Raw genomic sequence first — 26,425 nt, 5'->3', positions numbered from 1 at the left:
CTCTAAAAACCGTTATTATAACATTTTTTCAAAAAATCATATACATAACTCAATAAACATCCAACCAGTAATGGTTTAAAAAAATATTAAGATTATGATACATGCATCCCAGCAGAACTTGTTGAACAGAATCACTCAAAAAAGATCAACTTCAACCCATTTCATAGCACCCCTGCTAGCACGCTTCTTGACAGTATTCAGGGAAATTTCATAATAATATTTTTTATCAGATTTCTATTCTTCTTCATATTAAGTCTTTGAATGATTTCTGGTAAGAGATTTGTCATGAATCGGAGATTTGATTGCACTCCAAGAGTTCTCCAGAAAGTTTATCATGACGAATGTTTTTGTAAGTATAAATGCTGAAGACAATCTTTGAAATGTTAACCTTTGTAGCAAACTCACTCTAGTTCAAAATATATTTAGAATCATCAGAGCTATCTTTGAGTCTTCATAAAGGCTGGCCTTTGAAGGCGTTAAAAGGCGTATTGCAGCTGCTAGTCGGGCTTTTTACGGACTTCGTAACCAGCTAAAGTCCCGCAGCTTACAGACAAAGACCAAACTCGCGTTGTACAAGACTCTAATTCTTCCGGTAGCTCTGTACGGTCACGAATCTTGGACGTTGAAAGAGGTCGACCGGAGAGCTTTTGGGGACAATGGCATCTGGCGGCGTCGCATGAATCACGAGTTATACCAAGTCTATAATGAAATGAATATTGTTAAGCGTATAAAACACGGCAGGCTGCGGTGGGCTGGGTATGTAGCATGTCGGAGGATCATCAAGCTAAACTAATATTCAGCAGAGAACCAGGGAGAGGCCGTTGCCTCCGTGGAAGGCCGCGTACCAGATGGCTTTTTGCAGTTGAGGAGGATTTAAGGTCGCTTAACGTTCAGAGCGACTGGAAGCGATTGGCCCAGGACCGGGTCCAATGGAGAAGGCTTTTTCATTCGGCGTAGATTCAATGCAATAGCAAGGAATTGTTGCCCATCAAGTATCAAGTAAAGGCTGACCTGATTCACAGGATAAACTATTTAAAACAAATTGTGTAGAAATGTCTGGAAAGATTTTTGAAAAAATCCTGGGGAATCCTAGTAAAAATTGCATAAAAGAACACGGAGCTTGAAGAAAAAAAAAATCTCAATGGAACAACGTGGTTTTGAACCAGCCAAAATCATTTTTAAATATTTTCTATAAAAAAATACAATCAATTAAATACTTCAAATTAAGTTTATCGGCAATAGAGCAAGTGTACCTTAAGTGGAGCACCTAAGAAAAAGCAGCTGAAGTATCATGATAAAATCATGAAATATGTGATTTAAACGTATCAGTCTATAGATTTCAAATCCTTTTTCCTTCAAATGTATAAAAAATAACGATGTATTTAAAATTTCCTGCAAGTCTTTGCTCTAATAATAGGAACACTATTATTCAGCACGGTACCTTTAATGTCGCGGGTGCACGACGTTAGGCATAAATACGATAGGCATAAAGGACGTTTGGCATAATGGACATTAGGCATAACGGACGATAGGTATAATTCCTTAAATAAAAAAAAATGAAATTGTTTGTGTGAAAAGTGAGGTGACTTTTTTGGTGATTGTGGAGGTCTTCAAAGAACAAAAGTGTGTCGTTTGATATACGATTGCCTTGCAGTCGTCCCATAGTTGTGAATCATTTGAGGTCAATTTCTAGGACAAAACTAGAATAAATGATTAGCATGAAAATGCTGGCAATTGCCTTCATTAGCTTTGTGGTAACTTATGTGACCATAGAGTAAAGCCATTCTGAAGGTATTTTAGTTCGGTTTCAAGTCGATCCATGGCCTAGGATCATGAAGTATAAACGTAAACGCACAAATAGGAATGCAAAATGGCCACTTTGGCATAGCAAACATTTGGTTGATAACGGTGGAAGTACTCCTAGAATACTAAGCTAAGAGCTTGGGTTGGGGCGTAATGCCAAGAACATGAACGATGCTGTAATTGCTGCTCATATTTTGTGTTTGGCTGTTTAACATCAGAGATTATCCATTCTTTAAATTGAAGGCTGTTCTTTATAGTTATACCGTCGAGAAGCAGCACTAACTGCTAATGTTTTAATCAGAAATTTTTTAATTTTTTTATAATTAAACTGTTCTTTCGAGGCATATTTATTCAAAAATTTATGTCACTATCGCTCTCAACACTCTCATCATACATTTTCCCTTTTTTGAATCATAGGCTATTCTTTATACTTATACGGTCAATCTAATGACTGTAAGAAATGGACCTTCTTTCAATAATATGCTGTTTTGTGGATTCTTGCTGTTCTAATAGTTATTGGAGTTGCAAGTGTAAATATTTCCATTAAAAATGCACGCCATGCTTAATGCTGAATACTATGCTATGTAAAATTTGAGCTTCACTATTAAATTGACTTTGAGATCAAAGTTTACTTTTCGAATTCGACAAATTTCAAATATTTTCAAGGGGTTTCGGCATATATGGCTGATTAAAATTGTTTGAAAATCATCGAACATTGTTGGCAGAAGATGCAAAGGAACTGTTTTCATCACACTAAATTGATGAGCAGATTCGAAGTGGGAATGTGAAGCTTTTATTGGCATCACACTACCAGAATATAATTGTTGAAGATAATGTCACCTATCATACCATGAATTTTTGATGATGGCTCTAGATTGTTGTCTTCAAGTTAATCATTTATATTATAAGTACTAATAATTACATGGAATATTTCCCTTCTTTAGAATTAACAATTATGTAAAAAAATATCAAACTAAACATCTCTAGAAATAAATAACACTTGCTCATCGCAAATATAAATTTATACTTACAAAAATGGTTTGAACTGGGCTTAAGAATGCTAACAATGTTCATGATAACAATTTTCTTCCATATCTTCCGATAATGGATTCATTGTCAAGTTTCATAACACCGAAAATAGTAATTTATAACCACACCCTCGTAACGCTTTTTGTGTGATTTTTCTATTATTTTTTATGAGCTGTTACATCTTAAGGACACCCACCCACCTCCATCAACGTAATGGAATTTGTAAATCGACCCGAACAATATTCGATATGAAGAGTTTTGAATTACACACACGCAAATTATTTTATGCCAAACGTCCATTATGCCTAACGTATTTTATGCCTAACATCCATTATGCCTAATGTCTTTATGCCTAACGTCCATTATGCCTAACATACTTATGCCTAACGTCCTTATGCCTAACGTCTTTATGCCTAATGGGGTATACTCTAATGCCGCAAACCATTGTTTTTTATGGGATCCTCTACTATGGGGGTACTGATTAGGGTGCCGTTTTCTTTTTTAAAACCTCTCCAAACCGAAAACTCGTTTGCTTTTCTGGATTCAAGTCACATAAAAAGAGAAACCTCAAAATTTATGCCAAAATAATAATATTGAGAAGTGGCGCAAGCGATTTGAATGTGAATTTTGTTTAGCTTGCAATTGTCTAATGATGATTTTTAAATGTTTTATTTTTTAATACGATTAGTTTTGCTTAGAAATATTCACAGTTTTAAAAGATGTAATTAATGCAATTGAAAGTAAGTATCAAACTACTCGATGGTACCTAGCCTACATGCAAACTATAAGTGTTTTGATATATTGTAGGAGCTTGAGTGTAAACTACTGAACAAAGTTTTGAAACCATAAAGCATTTCAAGAACAGTGTTTATATCATAACACCGTTTATTCTAGAAAAAAAACATGCTTATTTCAAAGGAAATTGCCTATATTTAGGCGTAGTATGCAGGTTTCCAATGTTTTTTTTTTGCAATAAAATGGTCAAACAGACGATTTTAAAATATTTGGCATAATTTTCTTGTTCAGAACACCCAAAAAAAAAATCAGTAGATAAGGATTGTTTTAATTGAAAATGTTATTTGTTATATAATGATCAATTTCGCCTCAGGATGTTGCATTCAAATATTAATATTCAAGCTAATTTTATGGTGGGTTTAAATATTAATTCATAAAAACTTAATGAAATGAACTGGTAGAAATCCATGAAGCTCTGGTTTTGTCGGAATTTACAATAGTTACATTAACAATGTTTGAATTTCTAAAGCAAATATCTAAAGATTTTGTAAAAAGGCGAACAATTATGCTAGAATATGCATACAATTACAAATAGTGCATTAGTTTATAATCTCTGAGAGAAATCTGGAAAATTGATTCATCACATGATATGATGGTTTTCAATCATCGAATCTATGTTCTTTCCTTGGGTCCTTCCAGGGCTTCTGTTAAAAAAACTGCACTACTATTTGTTGCTTCCCTTATAAAATTTATGCCTTTCACATTTTGGTACAATCTTGAATTTGGATTCTAAGTTGTTCAACCTTCACACAATTGTACGAACGCATAATATTCTTCATATTCTCGCAATTTTTAAACTTTAACGGGGAGTGGTGTGCGGTGGAGAGAAAGCTATAATTATTGTAGTATGAATCTACATGTACTTAATACTTTCTGTTTTAAATATCTGTATAAGGGTCGTGGGTTCAAAACTCGCCGGCCGAGGATCTTTTCGCATTGAATTTTTTTCTAGTCTTCACAGGGCATACTCGAGTTTCTTTGAGCTTGTCACACGAAGAAAAACTGTGGTTTACGGACACAGTTGAGGAACAAAATTTTTCCCAGTTGGGACGTAACGTCAGAATGAAGAAGGAAACCTTCGAATTTACCGACAAAGATGGAGAGACGGCTGACTTGGTCTGTCGCGACATTTGTCTTCAACGGCTATAATCAGTCGCCACCTTTCAATGCGTTGAGACCGGACTTACTACTGCTCGATTGAAACCAACCACCGTGGCGGATCATTCATTCATACATTCTGTCGTCTCTGTTATTACAGTGTTTCTCACCCGATGGATTTGAACCCACGTAGGTCTTAGTAATATAGTTGAAGTAATGGGGAATACAACAGTTTTGTAATAATGTTTTTGCAATTTCTCATCGTAATAGGCTGTTTTTCATCACGTAAATCTGTCATGAAACGGCCTCGACAAGCCTCGTAGGATAAAGTTACGACTGGTGCTGTAAACATAATCATTATGCAACTTGTACCGTAAACTACTATTAAAACCCATTTTTGAAAGTACACTTAAAAAGGATTAAAAGCAACTCGACTGGAGTCACTGTCGACCAAAAATTTCGCTCGAATTGGCTCTGTCACTCGAGTTTATCGACAGTTGTCGGTCTATGTGACTGGATTCCTATGAAAGTCGACGGGTGACATCTAAAATATGCATGCTTGCTTTGATCGACAATGACTGCAGACGAGTCACACGAAACTACTCGATTTATAAAATAGATCCCTATTCTGTGACTCCAATTCATTATTCTCGATTTTATATACGATAGATTTTACATAGCAAAAATAGTATTTTGATCCAGAAGAATACTTTGAATATTACAGGGTTAATAATATCTTTTTGAGGATTTGAAATGTAAGAGTTAGTACGATTGTCAAGCTTTAATTACTTGTGAAATTTCATGAATGATCGTTTATTATATTTTTCAAAATGTGAAGGGTGCAGAGCTTCTTGGGCACTTTCATGATTGGCACTTTGGAATGGGGGGTTTTTTTTTCGGACGAATCGTCTGAAACTTTGCAATAAGAAGCACTTTAGCACGACGCATATTATGGCCAAATATGAGCTCAGTAGTTTTCAAAAAAACCCACTGCCGAAGTGAATCAAAAATGCCAAGAATAGGATCCGGCTCCTATTCTATTTTTGATTTTGTTTCTGTGATTGAATAGATCCGCGAATCACTCATTGAGAAACTGTATCTCACCGGAATGGAAATATGCTTGCACTTTTCCTCTTTCTGGCGTGTCTATCCTGACGACCGCATGGTACCGGATACCTTGCAGCTCGCGAATTGATTTATGTAGCATGCACATGCTGCTGGACGCGTTATGCTCAGTTCAGTTCCTCGCGTTGTAGTTTACTTTTAAGGTGAACTCTAACGTTCTTGTCAACTGGGTTGTTTAGGGGTATGTAGTTTTTTTTTTAACATATTCTGAATCTATGTATATTTTTACATATTTAGAATCTCAGTTTTCACATTTTTTAATATCAACTTTAAGATATTTATTCGTCATAAATTTGTGTCATACTTAGAAAATGGAGATCTTAAAAGATTAAACAATCGAACTCGAATTAGAATTGGCAGACTCGCTGATAACCACGGTGTACTAAATTAAGAAGGTGATATATTCCGAAAACTGACAGCTACTTGACGACGTCATTCCTATCCACCTCGAACAAATTTACGAAAAAATGATCTAGTGGTCCGGAAGGTATATGGTACGATAGTAGTGACGTCACATGTTTATAGTGAAACTTGATATTTACATCAGTAAAGAGCCTGCCTTGTTAATTTTTATGCCGTGGCTGATAACAATGCTTTTCATTCGTTTATTTTATATGAAAACGAGAAACTTCTAAATGTTTTCTAAGTTCATATGCGTATATTGGAGACTGATAAAAATTACACAGCAGCTCTAAACATCTACCAGACTTTATTCGTGTTCAGATTGGATCAATTAAAGAATCAAGAGCTCTTTCAAAACCCCATCTGCGGCCATAAATTGATATCCTTACCCTACTACGAATTCCTTGCATTAGGCCCCAAGAACTTGAAAATGAAGCGTAGTGTTCACGGGGGACATTGCCGCGGCTACTATAAATAATATTCCCAGCCGTACTCGACCAGACGACGCAAATGATGTCCATCATGCTGACTCGATTACCGGCTAAGCGACTGAAGTTGAAAAGTTTTTCCTTCCTGTATTTTGCGGGTTGATGCCTCTGGTAGGCAGTTCGCAACTAATTGGCACCGCCAGACAGTAGCGAAGATGTTCATGGCGTTTTGAACATAAGGACACTGACTTTAGCTAGTTTGCAAATATTTTAGAATGTGTTTTTAATATTTAGCATCAGATCAGTTCAATATTATTATGGTTGATTTCATCATGTGAGGTATGTTACAAATATAGTGAACTCTCCATAACTCGATATTTAATATCACTAAATCCAGTTATAGAACCACCATAAAACCAAAAGTTCGTTTTCATGGCTACCTCGATGGTCTCTAGAACCGCAGTTGCACTGATTTTGTGTTCTATAATGCTGATCACTAGAGTGATGCAAATTTTGAAATTTTGACTCCCCTATGCTCAAACAATTTTTATTATGGTAAATAGCATCCTCCCAAAGTTTGAAGTGATTCGGAATAAATTTGACTGTGCACACGCCATTTGATGTTTATATGGAGATTACTATGGAAAACGCTCACCTATTGTGTTCAGCCCTCTATCTCGCCGTCATAATATTTTATGGAAAAGTGAATTGTCTTTACTCATGTGAAATTCTTGCAGCTACAACTTTGCCGAAGACCACATTTCGATTGGACGTTAGGATAAATTGCTATTCATAATCATAAAGTGGGTTTGCATTTTGCATGCGTAACCAACTGCTCGGCATGCAACAGTGGTGCTCCTGGTGGGTAGAATAGATCAAAGTAATCCAGTGCGCATCGTACCTTCGTGCTGTGCGTACACGAATTCTCTCTGCTCTTGGAAGTTTTCTTAAAAACTACCTAAAGCAATAAAACAGTACTTTTCAGTGCTACAAAAACAGTACTTTTCAGTGCTAAAATTAATAACGGTACTTTTCAGTGCTACTAAAACAGTACTTTTCAGTACTATTTTTTCTACTATTGATCCCTTTACGATCCTTGTTTGGACCCGTGCCTTCGATTTTTCGTTGGACCCGTTGGCGAAAGCTAGCGGTGGTAATCCTTCTTGGACACCGTCTTGGGAAAAAACCTTTCGAAGGTCACGTCTTCTTTCGTTTATTAATTAAACATGGTATCAACAACAAACAAAAGGAAGGGTGAATCTCTGAATTCACTACTTCCTTCCAAAAAAGTGGGTTTTAAAACTGTCACTACACGTGGCAAGAATGGAAGAAAGGACGCTTCCCCGGAATGCAAACTTTCTTCCAAGGGTGAAATGAATAATTGTATCGAAATGAGCAATCAGTTCGATGCTCTAGACAAATTTTCCGAACACCAAATCGAAGCAGCCTCTAGCCCAGGCTCTTTGATTCAAGTGAGGAAGCAAAGAGTGCCGCCTATCGTGGTCAGTTGTTCCGAATTTGGGGGATTTAGGCAGGAGATCTTGAACTCCATTAGGGGAATCAAGGTTTCCTTCCAAATCGCAAAGAAAGGAGACTGTCGCGTTTTGCCGGAAACTCTTAAAGATCGTGAGCTTCTTCTCAGACATCTTGAAGAGAAGAAGCACAAATTTTTTACTTATGACGACAAAACTGAACGTTTGTTCAAAGTTGTCTTGAAAGGTCTCTCAAGTGACTATAAATCACCTGAAGAGATCAAAAATGGAATAAATGATTTACTTGGATTTTCCCCAGTCCAAGTAATCATTATGAAAAAGAGAACCCAATCTGGCATTGTTCGGAAAGGGCTTTCTCAAGAATTTTATTTAGTTCACTTTAACAAAAAAGAACTAAATAATATTAAAGCTTTAGAAAAAGCAAAACTTTTGTTTGATGTCCGTGTGACATGGGAACATTTCCAGAAACCTGGAGGAAATTACCAGAACCTCACTCAGTGCCGTCGGTGCCAAAAGTGGGGTCATGGTACAAAAAATTGTCGCATGGATGCTAAATGCATGATTTGCGGAGGTTCTTCTCACGCCAAAGACGTCTGTCCAGTGAAGGAATCACCAAATTCACCAAATCACCAAATTCATATGTTGTAATTGCGGGGCTAACCATAAGTCCAATTTTTGGAATTGTCCTTCACGCAAAAAGGTCATTGAGGCTCGTGCCAGGCAGATGAAAGATAATATCCGTTACGATAACGGTCGTTTCCGGAATTTGCCTGGTAGAGTATCGAACAATGCTCATTTTTCAGTTAACGATCGCTTGATCATGAATCATACCCATCAGGAAGATCATAATCATGCTCATTCACAAACAAATTTTAATCCGTCGGGTAGCCGTTCGAATCTTTCTATTTCGAATGTATCTACCCACGGTAAATCCTTTGCCGATATCGTAGCAGGAAATTCGAACTCCTCCCCTGTTCGATCCATGGGTACCCATTCTACTTGTTTCAAATCAAATGGAAAAAACCCTACCGCCACAGGTAACTCCGCTTCTTCGTCTACCGGAAATTCCAATGGGAAATCACATGACATGTCTGCCTCTGATTTTAATTTTCTAACTGAACAATTGAATCTAATGATTGATGCAATGTTCAAAGCCACCACTATGACTGAAGCAGTCCAAGTAGGTGTAAAATTTACAAATCAAATTGTTATTGGATTACGTTTTTCTAATGGATCCAAATAATAATTTAAATATTTTAAATTGGAATGCTCGTTCTCTGAATGGTAAAGAGGACGAGCTGTTTAATTTTCTTACGGTTAATAACGTGCATATAGCAGTTATTACCGAAACGTATTTAAAACCTGGATCTAAACTCAAAAGAGATCCTAACTTTTTTGTTTATCGTAATGATCGACTTGATGGGGCATGTGGGGGAGTTGCAATCATCATTCACAGGCGTATAAAACATCAACTGTTTTCATCATTTGAAACTAAAGTTTTTGAAACTTTAGGTGTTTCTGTTGAAACACAATTTGGTAAATATACTTTCATAGCTGCCTATTTGCCTTTTCAATGCTCTGGACAGCAAGTTAATTTGCTCCAAACTGACTTGCGAAAATTGACTCGCAATAAGTCAAATTTTTTTGTCATTGGTGACTTTAATGCCAAACATCGGTCATGGAATAATTCTCAAAGTAATTCCAACGGCAGAATTTTATTTGATGAGTGCTCTTCAGGATATTTCTCAATTCAATACCCTGATAGCCCCACATGTTTTTCCTCTTCTAGAAATCCATCTACGATTGATTTGGTCTTAACCGACTCTAGTCATCTTTGTAGCCAACTGATTAGTCATGCTGATTTTGATTCTGATCATGTCCCTGTTACATTTCAAATATCCCAAGAAGCGATTCTCAATCCTATCAGCTCCACTTTCAATTATTTACGAGCCGACTGGAATATATATAAAACGTATGTTGACTCCAATCTTGATGTTAACATTTCTTTAGAAACTAAACTTGATATTGACAATGCTCTTGAAACTTTAACAAATTCCATTGTTGAAGCCCGGAGCATTGCAATTCCAAAATGTGAAGTAAAATTTGAATCCGTGATTATAGACGATGATCTTAAACTCTTGATCCGTCTTAAAAACGTGAGGAGAAGGCAATTTCAACGCACTCGCGATCCTGCTATGAAAATTATATGGCAGGATTTGCAGAAAGAAATCAAGAAACGTTTTGCTCAATTAAGAAACAAAAATTTTGAAAATAAAATTTCTCAATTGGACCCTGGCTCTAAACCCTTTTGGAAATTATCGAAAATCTTGAAAAAACCTCAGAAGCCAATACCGGCATCGAAAGAGGAAAACAAATTATTACTAACTAATTGCAAAAAGCTCAAAAACTTGCTATGCAGTTTGAAAGTGCGCACAATTTTAATTTAGGACTTACTAGTCCAATTGAAAATGAAGTTACTCAGGAGTTCGAAAATATTCTCAATCAAGAGAACGTTTTCGAAAATGCCTGGGAGACTGATTTGGAAGAAGTGAGAACTATTATTAAAAAAATCAAAAATATGAAAGCTCCTGGCGATGATGGAATTTTCTACATCCTCATCAAGAAACTTCCAGAAAGTAGCTTATCATTTTTAGTTGATATATTTAACAAATGTTTTCAATTAGCATATTTTCCTGACAAATGGAAAAATGCTAAGGTTGTTCCAATTTTAAAACCAGACAAAAATCCTGCAGAAGCTTCTAGCTATCGTCCAATCAGTTTGCTTTCCTCAATCAGTAAACTTTTTGAAAAGGTTATTTTGAACAGAATGATGGCCCACATCAACGAAAATTCAATTTTTGCCAATGAACAGTTCGGATTCCGCCATGGACATTCGACCACTCATCAACTTTTACGTGTAACAAATTTGATCCGTTCCAACAAATCTGAAGGCTATTCTACTGGTCTTGCTCTTCTAGACATAGAAAAAGCATTCGACAGTGTTTGGCATGAAGGTTTGATTGTAAAATTAAAAAACTTTAATTTTCCAACATACATTGTTAGAATAATTCAAAGTTATCTGTCAAATCGTACACTTCAGGTTAATTATCAGAACTCCAGATCTGAAAGACTTCCTGTAAGAGCTGGTGTTCCTCAAGGCAGCATTTTGGGACCAATATTATACAATATTTTCACATCTGACTTACCTGAGCTACCTCAGGGATGTCAAAAATCTTTGTTTGCGGATGACACAGGCCTCTCCGCCAAAGGACGAAGCCTGCGTGTCATCTGTAGTCGATTGCAAAAAAGTTTGGATATTTTTTCTTCATACTTACAAAAATGGAAGATTTCTCCTAATGCTTCCAAAACTCAACTAATAATATTCCCACATAAACCAAAAGCTCTTTATTTGAAACCTTCAAGTAGACATGTTGTCACGATGAGAGGGGTTCCAATAAATTGGTCAGATGAAGTTAAGTATCTAGGGCTCATGCTAGATAAGAATTTAACTTTCAAAAATCACATTGAGGGCATTCAAGCCAAATGTAATAAATATGTAAAATGTCTCTATCCCCTTATTAATAGAAAATCAAAACTTTGTCTTAAGAACAAGCTGTTGATATTCAAACAAATTTTCAGGCCAGCCATGTTGTATGCTGTACCAATATGGACTAGCTGTTGTAATACCAGGAAGAAAGCTCTGCAGAGAATTCAAAATAAAATTTTGAAAATGATTCTGAAACTTCCTCCCTGGTATAGTACCAATGAGTTACATAGAATATCCAATGTTGAAACATTGGAACAAATGTCATATGTTTAGGTTAAGTTTAGGTTAAGTTAGGTTAAGTACCGTAAAACGGGGTAACTTTGATAATGCGGGTAACTTTGATAGTGCGTAACCCACCGCATACAAAATGAAATATCATAATTTCTGTTAATCAGTTAAGCAAAACTTATGCAAAACTAAAGAATATTAGTATGACACTTCATGTAAGAGCAGTTTTCATCTTAATGAAGATTATTTTAGGCTTTTTATACGAATTTAAAAAAATTTACACAATTTTAGCATTTTCAAAACGCTTACAAACAATCTGTTCTACGATCACTATTTGATGTAGTTTTGAATAGTTGGCCACTTAACTTTGATAGCCTAGTTATCATAGAACTTGAATACGGTCTCAAATATCTTAGCGAAAAGCATATTCACAAACTGGGACCATTTTTGTAATCTAAGTCAGAAATTTCCATGTAACGTTAAACGCCTAGAGGTATGCAATGCCCTACAAATGTTCGTTATTCATTCAATTTTGTTCGAATCATACTCCATTATCAAAGTTACCCCAAAACAGAAAATCAACTTTCGATTATATGAAAAATTATATATCCATTCAAAATGAATATTTTGCCAATTTATCGACTGAAATCGATAGCTAGGATGCCAGTACTTGTTTTAAAAATATAAATTGCAAATCTTTGAAACAGCATGCAGAAATATTCAAGTTTTCTTCGAAAAAACTATCAAAGTTACCCCGTTTTACGGTTTATTAAAAACGTTTTTTTTTTCTCTTATAAGCAGGTAAAATCAACTCAGCTGTAAAAAAAACTGAACTGCTACGGCAAATGAAATGTAATATGTTGTTAACAAAATGTTAATTAAATCTTAAATTTGTTTTACCAAATTAGGATGATAGTGTTGTGAAATAACACAGAACACGTAGATATAAGAAATGAATGTAATGTTAGGAATGATACTAAAAAAAAAAAAAAAAAAAAAAAAAAAAAAGATCAAAGTAATCCAGTCTACTATGTTCTATAGCAAAACAGCAGTGTTGCTCTGAAAGTAATTGAATGATCATCTCAGCATGGTTTAGACTTTGGAGTCAAGAATAATAAATTATCCTTACTTCCCAGCAAAATGTGGTTTTCGGCAAAGTTGTAACTGCGAAGATTTCACTTGGGAAGAGTGTATTCACTTTTTCATATATTATTATGACGAGCAGATAGAGGACTGAACACAAAAGGTTTGTCCTTTCCATAGTAATTCCCATATAAACTTCAAATGGCGTGTGCACAAACGATTTTCTTCTAAATCAATTCAAATTTTGGGAGAATGATTTTCATCATAATTGACATCGTTTAAGCATAGGGGAGCAGAAACTTCAAAATTTGCATCAGTCTACTGATCACACTGATTTCACAAATTGGACCGTCACAAAAGTGCACACGCTTTTTCAAAGTGGGATAGCAGCTCACGTTACGTTGAATCCTGATGGTGTTTTTGGTGCATTTAGGGAAAGTGGTGGTAAAATGAACAGGGGTGGTGAAATGAACACCGTTCCTTTTGCTGAGAAAAAACAAATTTCGATGAATTTTTATCACGCACGGACGATTTAGAGCATATATCAGAGTGTTCGAGTTTATACGGAGGTCAATTGAAGTGAAAAAATATCTACGAAAACTAAGATTTTAGAAAACCACGTTTGAAAACTGACATAACTCTGAACTAGAAAGACTTGAGGTTTTCCAGTCAGGTGAATATCGTTATGATATGATGTCAAATCTGATACCTTTAGAATTTTTTTCAATGGGTTACAATCAGTAAAGTATGTTTTTTCGGTAGGGCAATGAAAATTTTCAGAAATGCCCATGTTTTTTACGTGGTGTTCATTTCACCACCATCATTTGTTCATTTTACCCACATAGTGCAGGTAAAATGAACATTTGCATCGCTTCTTGATAGCGATGAAAATATGTGAAAATTTAGCAATTTTAGTCTGAATCAATGTCGCTGCTACATATTACTTCCCTATTTTTGATGTTGTGCGATAGAACTATACAAATTCCTCGTTTTTCTATCAGAAACAATATGATTTAAGGTGTTCATTTTACCACCCCTTCCCCTATGCCTTTTTGTTCAAGAAACAAGTGCACAAAATTCGTTGAGATGATCGGATGCAAACGTGCACATTTAACTCACTTTTTCTCTACTCTACAACTTTTGTGATAGTATAATCTTGGGTAAAGTGCGCAATATCTGCCTTACTCCCTGCCCAACTCGGTCCGCATGTTGTAAATTTTTCACGTGTGAAAAAGTTACAACATATACGTTCTAAAGTACCAAAATAAAGTGTAGTACTTGTGGTGAACACTTGAAGGTTTTACTTCTACTTCTCCACATGGATCCAGAGCTCAACTATCTAAATTAACATTTACAATGACAATTGTCTTTATCAGCATAACTAACATGTATTCTCGTTAATTCTATTAAATATTGGTGCTCTATTTGTAAAAAGCAAAATCGTCTGTAACGGTAATCAATTTTACTCGGTATGGTGCATCAGAATTTAAGGTACGGATCTCCATGAACAGTAAATTCTTCATAACTCGATATTCCGTATCACGATATTGATTTATAGAACCATAGTGAGTATTGGGTTTCAAGACAATTTATATGGTCTGTTGAATCGCTATTGCACTGATTTCGTGGTCGAGTTAAAGAGAATGTCCATCATGCCAAACGTCCTTATGCGAAACGGCCCACCCCCATGGAGAGTTGACTGTATTTGGTTTCCATTTCTGCGGTATCAATTGGCGACCTGCGTGAAGGATACGCTTGAAAATACTAATGCCTTAATGTTGATAGTTGTCCAAGCCAATATGTATACTGCACACTAATGGACTATTAACTAGTTATACCTAGCGTCCAACTAAACTGAGTCCAATTAGCCGTTAAATGCACGATAACGCGTTTATGCACCCACATGCTATCTCAGCACACTCTCCCTCGCATGTAAATAGTGTGGCGGCTGAGATGACGTCTAAATTGCGCGATTACTTCTTTTCTTTACTGCATAATGGTTGGAAAACAAAATCGGACAAAATTAATTTTATCGGCATAATCGAAGAAATATGTTGTCTGAATATGTTATTTGGTGTTTTCTTTTATTGTTTTAGAAGAATTATTCCCATCATGCGTAACTGTTCATACCGTTTCATTTGTTTGAAAACACAAATTTTGTTTATACTTGATCGAGTATGATCAGAATGTGCATGAAGAGTGGATAAATATATTTTAAAAGAACTTAGTGTAACAATATTGTCAACATATATTTAAAACACCGTATTGAAGGGGCCATCGAGTTAGAGAGGTATCGAGTTACAGAAACAAAAAAAAAAGTGCAACCACGATTCCAGGGACCATCGAGGTAGCCATGAAAGCCAATTTTTACTATGGTTCTCTAACTTGATATCGAATAAGGGAGAGTTGCATGTAACTCTGAATTGAAAAACAGCTAATTTCTGCAAAAAAAAAAAACGTTTTATGAGATCTAAGAATGTTTTTGTAGTGTGTAAATTTGGAAATGGCGGCTACATGACGTGACAAGAGTTTAAATCTTTAAAATTTACAAAGTGTAAGATTGAATAGCTCGAAAACTTCATCCAGCTATTTTATTCTATGATCAATAAAAGTATTGAACCATTTCTGCATTTAACGTACAATAACTCGAAAATGGCTACTTTAAGAGAAGTGATGTGATCATATTTTAACGAAAAAGAATAAAAAAAAACACAAACGCACACAAAATCGACCGAAAGTTGTAATTAATCAAACTTTTTCATTGAAAAAGTCTCCATCATTGTCCCAAACATCTGGCTGTTGAGGCAATTGAAATTTAAGTTTTATGTTCAAATATATCATGATAAAAATTTAATATTTTTTTAAAAGCATATTCTGCAACTTCTGCATCGAACATTTTTTCTCTTAAAATTAACAGTTTCGGAGCTAGGATTTTTCAAATGAATTGAATGTAAAAACTAATAGACCATTTTCAGAAATTATTCTTGAGTCAAAATGATCGGTATATTAATGGGAAACACTTATTCTACCATACCGGAAACATGTTGCGTTGCGTGGTAACGGAGTATTTCGTAGAATGCATACTGAAAACTGTCATGTTAGTTACTTTTACACTCTTATTCCAATTGCTTATGGAAAACTATTTTGGAAAGAATAGCTGTCTAATCGAAAGTCAGAAATGAAAAGACATGAACATTTTCATTGCCTTTCTTCCGTTAGGAAGTAAGGAAAGGATAATGATGATATGACATCTATCCTGCCCATAACTGCATAACAGTCACATTCGACATTTTTGACAATTTCGAGTTAATACCGGGGAAAGTCATCAAATGACAAATACTTTCGATCAACTTACTAAAATCTGTGAGATTGTTCTAGAAAATTCGAAAAAAATACCAAGTTTTTTTGTCACATTAGCAAATGTAACCGCATAACAGTCACATTCAGAATATACATGAGCCTCGTAATGCAGTGGCAATGAAATTTCTATCAGAATTATTTTCTGACTATTCATCCAATAAGCAATATGAGTTGTACAAAATTTAAGCCTCCAATAAGCACTTTTGAATTCATAGTAATTTTTTGAAATATCAGTTCCCTTCCTTACTGCAATAAAATGCAAACTTGGTATCCCATTTACTCAATGCCTACTTTTGTCGAATATTACAAATATGCAGTTATGGGCAGTATCTATATCAAACTAACTATCTAAGCGCTTGCACAGCCAATATTGGAAAGCACCATGGATATACTAGAATTTCTTCTAGTATTTTTTTGTCAGCATCAATATTTTCAGCATATCAGTGGTATGATACAAATATTAAAACGGTCAGGCCTACTGGGGATCGTTGAAATATTACCTATCGCAGTAGAGGGAGGGAGGGGGTCTTCCATTGTGTTACGGTTCATAAAAAAAAACAAATTTTCCAGGGGGGAGGGAGGGGATCTAAAACGTTACGTAATATTAGAATCATCCCCTGTGCATTCTTGGTTTTTAAGATACTTTTGAGTTATCACGACGATCAGATTATCCACTTATGAATAATATGATGGATGTAAACTTTTAAATTTTATTAAGGAAGAAACGGGGACAACCGTACCAACCATCTCATTTCAGGGGAAACTTCAAATCGTTGGGAGTGGCGTTTGCTAAGAAAGTTAATGCACGCTCCATTGCTCTTTTTCCAGGGATGGGACACAGGTATGTCTACCTTAGTCCTGGCTCGGAAGCTTAGGCTAAAGCGCCGTTACTCGCTCCCTGTAACGAAAATAAAATGGCGAGGTTAAATGCCCGCCTCCTTATTATTATTGCAAAACGTATAAAACCACAACAATATTCGCAAATTGTAGCTGAAATTACGCTTATTGGTACTCCTCAATTATGCACTGTAACAACATCAACTGACCTATGTTTAGTAGGAACGGATGAGGTGTTTTAACAAAAAAAAAGTCAAACTCATATTTTTTCAAGCTTACATAGTCATATTTGCAGCGTGCAAACCACGCCAATATATTTTTTTTTAAACATGAAAGATCTCATCAAATTAGAAGAAGTCCAAAGGCTATATTCGGCTTAGCATCACGAACATCCGGACGGTACACACACTTCACTGCTACATGCACATCGAACTAATTGAAAAATACAAACTGATGGATTGCCAACCGTACACTTCGAAACAAATAAATTCATTTGGTAAAACTCTACACTTGAATCAGCCGTTCCGCGATTCTAGTTCCAGCCGAAAAGAAAATTTGCGAAGAACGATTGAAACGCGACAGAAATTTCAAAACACGTCACGCCCGTACGCGTTCCGAAAAGGATAATGATGATGTGGCATCTACTTAAAGAGAGGCCAGTGACTCACTGACGGTTAATTTTTCTCTCTCTTCGAAATTCCTGTTAAAACATTAAATGGACTCGTGTCATTTATTTTCTAATATTATTTTTAAATTAAAATAAAAGACCAAATAAAAAAACCAAACTAACTAACGGATGAACCATTTTAGAGCACTTTTCAGTTCCGTAAAACGGGGTAACTTTGATAGTTTTTTTTTCGAAGATAACGAATGTTTGTGCATGCTGTTTCAAAGAATTATTATTTATATTTTAAAACAAGTACTTGCATTGGAGCTAGTAGTTGATAGATTGCCAAAAGATTTATTTTGAATGGATATATAATTTTTCATATAATCGAAAGTCAGTTTTCTGCCTTGTGGTTACTTTGATAATGGAGTATAAATCGAACAAAATTGATTGAATTTCGTAGCATTTATAGGGCGTTGCATACCTCTAGGCGTTTAACGCTATATGGAAATTTCTGACATAGATTACAAAAATCGTCCCAGTTTGTTAGAATTGTTTTCCCTAAGAGATTTGAGACCATATTCATATTCAGCATTGAGCAATATTCTGATCACTTATAATGTTCCTAGTAGTAATGTATGGAGTTATATGTATATACATTCACACATTTTAAACATTTCGAGTGAAATCTTCTCCATACACATGAGCATGTCTGGAATTTGAAGCTGTCTGGAATTCGTATCAAAACTGTATTAACCATATTAAAAATTAAATAAGATTTCAAAATTAATTTTGATAGTTCTGGCCACCTTTTGATATGGAGCCTGACCATTGTGCAGTGCACCACGACCGTGCAGTTAATATCGTCTAAACCGCATTCATGTCGAAAAAATGCGTCATTCTTAGAAACTTTGATCGCCGGTGAACATTAGCGAAGATTTGGTAAATCGTTCAAATTTTCACGGATCAAGAGACATCCAATTTTATAACCATTCTTCGGGTGAGAATTTTTTCGTTGATGAAACCGGAGCAGCCTGAATAGTTCGGATACGGTTGGTTGTAGATGCGAAACTGTAGTGTGACGTTGAAATTCGGCAAAAGGTGTTGAATGGAAGCCAAGAGCGTGTCGTTTGCTCTCACCCTCCAGAACGTCTACCGTGAGTAAGCACGATCGATGACGACAAGCGTGGTGAAGAGCAGTATATGGTGGTGTATTTTAAAAAGTGCTCCGTCCTCATCTTTGCGCGAACTCGTTCGACTCAAACAACCAGTTGAGATTCGAACGCCGTACCGATTGGATGTGTTATTTTTACGCGACCGCTTTTCAGGAAAAAAAGGGTGTGAAGACGAAATAGTCGTGAAGTGCAGAGAAAATTGTTATTGTAAACCTCCTCACATAGTAATTTGTTTGCTCTCACATGGTGCAGTGAAATGGTAAAAAATCCCACGAAATAGTCCGCTATTACAAATCAAGATCACAAGCGGCAGCGAAATTGGATGGTAAAAGTGTAACCGACAAGGGCAACATCTGTGCAAAGTGTCTGGGAGATCAACAAGTTGATCCTGAGTGGCAGTCCCTTACGCGTTGAGCGTTTTCAAGTGAACGTGATTTTCGAGGAATAGGCTGTGACGGCGCTTTTTATTATTATCGGCGTACCGCAAAAGATCGAAGGACGATCCGAGTTCAGCCTCAAGTCGCCGCATTTACAGGCGCACCGAAGAAGGTAAGCACTCCAACGCTACAGTGACCAGATGTGTTTGGCTCCAGAGCGGGACAAAATTTCACAATTTCGATGATGTTCGTACATATCACTGTTGTATAGTAGAAAATACGACGTAAAGTGCTAAGTTTAAAGCCAAAGTTGGCAACTTTTTTAAATTCTAATACTTTCTGTGAGATCGTATACAGTTTACCTCAAAGTTCAGGTCGAAATAACCACTAAATTTCAATATTAATACATCTGAGTCAATTATGGACCGATTCGAATGAAATTTTCACAGTTCTTCAGAAATAACTTGTAAGAAGTTTGCTAAATACAGCAGTGTAGGGCTATCAGATAAGGGGTCCAGATAGCCGTAGCGGTAAACGCGCAGCTATTCAGCATGACCATGCTGAGGGTCGTGGGTTCGAATCCCGCTGGTCGAGGATCTTTTCGTAAAGGAAATTTTCTCGATTCCCAGGGCATAGAGTATCTTCGTACCTGCCACACGATATACATATGCAAAAATGGTCAATCGGCAAAGAAAGCTCTCAGTTAATAACTGTGGAAGTGCTCATAAGAACACTAATCTGAGAAGCAGGCTAAATTGTACGTGGACGTAATGCCGAAACGCAGGTGTATCATTTTGAGGTTGAAAAATCTGGCGGCCATCTTGGATTTCGGCACCATCTTAGTTTATAACAGTTGAATGATTTTTACTCATCATGCTGAATTATAAGGCCTCCGTTATAAAAAAAAAACAATCAGATTCTTTATTTCTTATCTTATCTCAGCTGTCCAACTGGTTTTAAAACAAATAAATGAGAGAATTAATACTAATTTTCAACTCGAAGATATGCAGAACAATCATTCAGGTAGCAAATAAGCGTTAAAAATCCTACTTGATAATTTGTTTTTGAAGCTACAGTCGACTCTTCACATCTCCATGTTCTACATCTCGATATCTCTCCCTATGTCGATGATTTCTTCAGTCCCTTCATTCTGCTTACAATTTTCCTCTACACATGTCGATATCCTCCTTATTTCGATGTCTCCATATCTCGATGTTTCTGTTGATTTTCAATTCCCAATTTTCTCTCCGTATGTCGATATCACCAATGTCGAAGGTTCCTAGACCAGATTTTCGTGATTCCAAACAAATTAGGAGCGCGAAATGACGCCTGCTTGTTTATCATTTTATCTATTTTCCTGACAACGGAGCGGTTTTCAATCTAGTATTCACTCGACATCTCCATATATCGATGGTCCCTTCGATATCGAGATGTGGGGAGTCTACTGTAGTTAAGCTGAGAGGCTGGCTCTGTTCCAGTAGGGACGTAACGTCAGGAAAAAGAAGAAGAGTAAGTGTAACGGTAGCATTAAATTCAACATGTTGAGTGCTGTCAAGGTGAAAACTCATTCTACTACTCAAACCAAGATGGCGTCAAAATCCAAGATGGCCGCCAGATTTTTTTCACTTAAAATAATACTCCTATTCTTCATTTGACTCGAATAATATACCAACGATTGAAAACTTGTTTCTTTGTTGTACAAAAAATGATGTTTGCATTGATTGCACTCGCCATAGGGAACAGAACCGCTTGGGCACTTCCATGATTCACTTTGGCATGAGGGGTTTTTCTCGGTAGAATTATCTGAAAGTTGGCAATAAGGAGCACTTTACTAAGACGCATATTGTGGTCAAATATGAGCTTTGTAGCTTTCAAAAAACCCCACTGCCGAAGTGAATCAAAAGTGCCAAGAATTGGGTCCGGCTCCCTATACTTCGAAATCGTAGAACATGATTTAGAAAATCGTTCATTTCATAGGGTAAATACCATTGCTTACCTGGTTTTTGTAGCCTATCTTACGCAATTTTTCCGCTTTCTGATGGTGATCTCAGATTTAAGAAATAGCGGTGCGCTAATGGGGAAAAAACGATTTTTCTAACAAAATTCAAGATGGTGGCCAAATTCATATGACCGCCAAATTTTTTTTAACTTCAAATGAAAGCCATACCTTTTCTCTATACGATACCACTAAGTTTGCTATGTGTTCCAAAGGAAATATGAGACATATAACGTGAAGAAATACCCAATATTATAAAAAAATAGGCTTTTTCGCAAACTGTTTAGCTAGCTTGCGTACGAGGGGTCCACCAATTTGAGAAAACCGGAAGGAACACCCTTAAGTTTTGTCGAAAACTAGCGATCAGTTACATAAAATTGGAATTCTAACGATGGGTGCCGATGGTTTGCCTGCTTTCAGCGAGAATTGCTCAATGCACTATTGGGCAGTTATCAATTAACACGAAATATAACGTTTCTGTCTTCAGAGAATATGAAATTCTGAGAGACATGTTCTCTATGGGCTGGAAACGTATGTGAAAGTTTTCAGCATGATTCTGGACTTCAAAGAAAAGAACACTGATTTGTTCGATAAAAGTACTTAGAACACTAACCAATTGATATGAGTGCTATATATTCATTTTGCGGTATTGGTTTAAATTTTCATCAGCCAGTTCACTTCTACCTACGAGCTTACTGAATTGAGTCGGAACAAATGTTCAAAACGCGGGTCTGTCCCGCGAAAAGCGGTATGTCTGGTCACTCTATTAAACGCTGAAGAGTGCAAATGTTGTTCTGTTATCGGAGTGTTTTTACGGGGTTTCCTTCTCCTGCGGCGTGGCGTGGCGGTGCTTTACTTTGAGCCTGCGAAAGCGCGTGCGTGTTGCCTTTCGGCGTCAAAGCGTCATGTGGTGGCGCATACCCTTTTATGCGCGGCTGTCTTAGGCGATCAGTCCAAGTAAAGCGGAAAGATGAGAATTCAATTAATTATGCGATGACCGTGAAATTGGTAATTGATTGTGCGGAAATTTATGCGCTTCAACAGAGCGCCTTTAATTTATTTGTATTCCAATGTAGTTAAGTGCTCATGATTGCTAATGCAGTTTGTATCCTAAAATTGTAATAGATTGTCTTCTTATTCTTTCTTGGCGTTATTTCCCAACTGTAGGGTAGATGTACCAATAGTGGAGGTACTAAGCAAGGTTGAACTTCATTTATTCGCCTAAATTCAATAAGCGCAATTAATGTACATGTTTATGTTGTAACGGGAAATTACAACAATTTACTTAATGAGAAAAATGATTTCATCGCAGTAATCCACGGCATGTCAGTGAAAAATAATACCTCCACTATTGGTACACTGTTCCTTTAGTTGCGGTATATTTTTAATTTGTGTTCCTATAGTTGCGGTATCTGTTGTTTTCTTATGGGATCCTCCACTATAGGAACTCTTTACCGCAACTATTGGTACAAGTAAGAAAAGTTTTAGCAATGTTAGTGCTATTTCATCAGTTTTAAAGCAATTTGAACGCTTTTTTCAAATATTCCGTGTGTCAACAAACCAATACGTCGATTGGCAGTGTCGGTTCTGTGGCTAATGTAATAAAATCAGTGAAAACGGCACTACCGCAACTATAGGAACACCCACAACTAAGGGAACACTTACCCTAAAAGAGCCTACTTCTCAGCTTAGTGTTTATTAGAGCACTTACACAGTTATTAGACAGAACTTTCTTTGCCAAATGACCTTTTTTCACATTCTTATATTGTGTGGGGCCCAGATAGCCGTTGCGGTAAACGCGCAGCTTTTCAGCTAGACCAAGCTGAGGGTCGTGGGTTCGAATCCCACCGGTCGAGGATCTTTTCGGGTTGGAAATTTTCTCGAATTCCCAGGGCATAGAGTATCTTCGCACCTGCCACACGATATACACATGCAAAAATGGTCATTGAAGCTGAGAAGCAGGCTCTGTCCCAGTGGGGACGTAACGCCAGCAAGAAGAAGATATTGTGTGGCAAGCATGAACATACTCTATGCCCAGGGAAGTCGAGAATCTGTACCCCGGAGGACATGCAACTTATGCGAAGCCTCTCAACGCCATCTATGAGCTCGATATGCGAATCAAAAGTGACGAGAATAGGATACGTCTTTTTAACGCTCTCATCGATTCATTCATGACTCGGCCACCCAACTTAGGCAGCGTCCATTTATTACGTAACGCTAAAATTGTCAATTTTTTACCCTTTCCACCCCGTCGTAAAGCTTTTTATGAGCCGTAACGCTTGAGCCTACTCCCCTTCCCCCTAAAGCGTTACGTACTTTGAGGACGGAGTGCTATCAGTGAAAATGTAGCAGGTTTCTGTTTCTGAGTCACCCGTTCAATATGGATCAAACTAGTTCCGCACATTAAAATAAGAACTAGTTCTCTAACAGCAACTAAACACATCAGCTTATATTTCAAGCTATTTTGATTTATGGCACGGTCCTAGAGAAACCGAACCAATCATCATCCACATAACCTGCTCGTTGTTTTGGAGAGAGTACTCACTGGTCTGCGGAGAGGTGTGCATTGAGCGGGAGCGAATAAACAAAAATTCTGGCGAAAATGCACTGATGCAATGATATTTTTAGTTGAAATGCATGAAATCTTCATTTTCACTGGGAAGGCGAAACAAAGAGAGAACCGTTCATAAAGTGTAGAAAAATACACGGATGAAAGCGAAGACAAAACATTCGGGTGGCATCTTCTCGTTCATTGGAAGGACAACGTAAGGAGCTTATTGCATGAAACTTGAATAACGAGTCATGCTTTTGGAAAAATAAGGTTTAGATGTAGATACAGTCAACTTTGAATATTTGTATGATGTTTATTGGCTGCCAAACATTAAGTAGTCAAAATTTCAGTGAATTATAGAGATTTTACAATAAATGTAATGTTTTGGAGACACTTGACATCGATTTTTAAAGAAACATCGAGTTATGGAAATATTGACTTATGGAGAGCACGATGTATTGAAAATTGAAGGGACCGAAAAATTTAACCGAGTTATATCGAGTTATGGAGAGTCGACTGTAGATCAAGAAATATCATATTTCGATCGACGGAAATTCCATTATCACATATTCGAAGGTTTATGGAGCTCACATTGCCACATTACAAAACTTGATTACAAATAAATGGCTAAGATATCATTCATGGGTGCCGCAATGTGTGTTTCCTCTCGGTTGAGGAAATGGGTTGGCGCTGCCTGGATGAGAGGAGTCTATTTGCTCATCGTTTTATTGCTTGTTTATTTTCCAATCTTTTTTGCTTCTATTTTATTCAATCATGAGAGGATGATGCCGATTCGGGTTGTGTCGAGTAGGCTTAAACAGACCACAACGCCAGGCAACGCCATCGCCAATGTCGTGCGTTTGATGGAAAAGGGAAGAAGTGAAATACCTACTAGAAATCTCCAACGACTGAATATTATTGAGCAAACTCGAAAGGAAGCGTCTGTTTTCTATTTTCCTTCATCCGACAATATTGTAAGCACGATCGAGTGCCGCCGATGGAACGGGGCATTTAAACAAGTGTCTGTTTGAAGTTAGAAAGGCACCTGTTGCTTTTTAGTCATACACAGCTAAAAATATGTTGTAAATTTAAGTTTATTTTCATGCACATATTTGGAGCATCAAAATAAACCTAAATTTCAACGACCAATCCATTACTTTTCAATCGAATTCACTTTAAATTTACACGATCATGTAATATTCAACCATTTTTAGTTGAAAATTGAATGTATATTCATTTAAATTTACATGATGTTTTAACAATACACGAATTTGATTTATTTTTACAGTAGACTTCAGTTTACATCACATTGAAAATTAAATATTTTTTTCTGTGTAGTAGGCGCTTTGGAATGGTTTGAAGGATGCCGTCAATTCGGTAAATGTAGCAAACCATCCAGTTAATTATGAAAGATACATGTTCGATGATTTAAAAACTTGGAAAAAAGTACATCTGATTTTGATGCCCAAAATATTTAATTGAGTTTTTCTTAATACAGTTAGAAAACAACACTCAAATCCGCAATAGTAATATATATATATATATATAAACTGTAATGTGGAAAACAAAGAACAAACTTACAAAAATCGAATAACATTCAAAATGATCCAATATTTAAGAAATAAAATTCGCTATATTTTACAAAAGACTAGGGAATGGATTTTTTTTAATTTCTCATCGTAACAGGTTGTTTTTCATTACGCCAACCCGTCATAAAACGGACTACTTTTCCGCACTGTCAGCGTAATCCCGGTCAATATTTTTTTTCTCTTTTCTTTATGTCGAGCTTTAAAGATGCTCATATAACTCATCGATAGCGATCGTCATCAGTTCAAAAAGAAGTTTAACGCTGCGTTAAGTTTCATCGTGATGCTGATGTTGATATATTTTTTTTTAATAAAAATTTGATACCAAAATAGTGGGTTTCTTCTACTTTATCGACCTGTAAAAATTTGACCATGAACCAAAACCTTTGTAGGTTTTTATACGAGCCATCATGATTTGTTTATGTTTATCATGATTTTTTTTGGCAATTTTGTTTTAAATTGTGAATTGAAATTCAATCATATGGGAAATCGGAAACTGGAGGATACTTACTAATTAAGCCACACATCATCATACAACTGAGGGTGGCAAGAGGCATTGATATGCTATATTGTGATCCATTTGCTAATAGCCAGCACTATAGCTGCTGGCAGATTTAATGCCGAAAAATATTTGCAATATTACCTACCGATTAAATAGCATCCTTCTGGTAATTCTAAAGGTGATATTCCCTAATGCTTCGGATCTGAAGAAAATGATTCTAATGAGCCGCGGAGAATCATGATTGGTCTCAGGGTAACTGGGGGCATAATGCGCCGTGTAAGGATGGAAGCGTTTTTAGCTATGAAGTACATTGTTATAAGCCCTTTTTTAATCATTATCTGATAGACAAACATGTTTTCTATCAAATAGTAAAACAGCCTTCCATTTTCCTTTTTCTGGAGTT

The 26,425-nt window shown here is 36.4% G+C and overlaps 2 protein-coding genes across 2 annotated transcripts in view; one reads left to right on the top strand and one right to left on the bottom strand.

Moving 5' to 3' along the window:
• LOC5565053 (synapsin) overlaps positions 1 to 26,425 on the bottom strand; it is a 169,063-nt gene that overhangs the window by 30,163 nt on the left and 112,475 nt on the right. The window lies entirely within an intron of this gene.
• Positions 19,093 to 26,425, top strand: part of LOC5578139 (tissue inhibitor of metalloproteases) — a 47,361-nt gene continuing 40,028 nt past the window's right edge. The window contains exon 1 of the mRNA XM_001663660.2: positions 19,093 to 19,559. The gene's annotated coding sequence lies outside the window, so the exon portion shown is untranslated. The remainder of the gene's footprint in view (positions 19,560 to 26,425) is intronic.

The sequence above is a fragment of the Aedes aegypti genome, chromosome 1 (genome assembly GCF_002204515.2).
Source record: "Aedes aegypti strain LVP_AGWG chromosome 1, AaegL5.0 Primary Assembly, whole genome shotgun sequence".
Lineage (NCBI taxonomy): Eukaryota > Metazoa > Arthropoda > Insecta > Diptera > Culicidae > Aedes > Aedes aegypti.
Note: the sequence above shows the minus strand (reverse complement) of the source record. Positions and strands in the feature narration are given on the sequence as shown.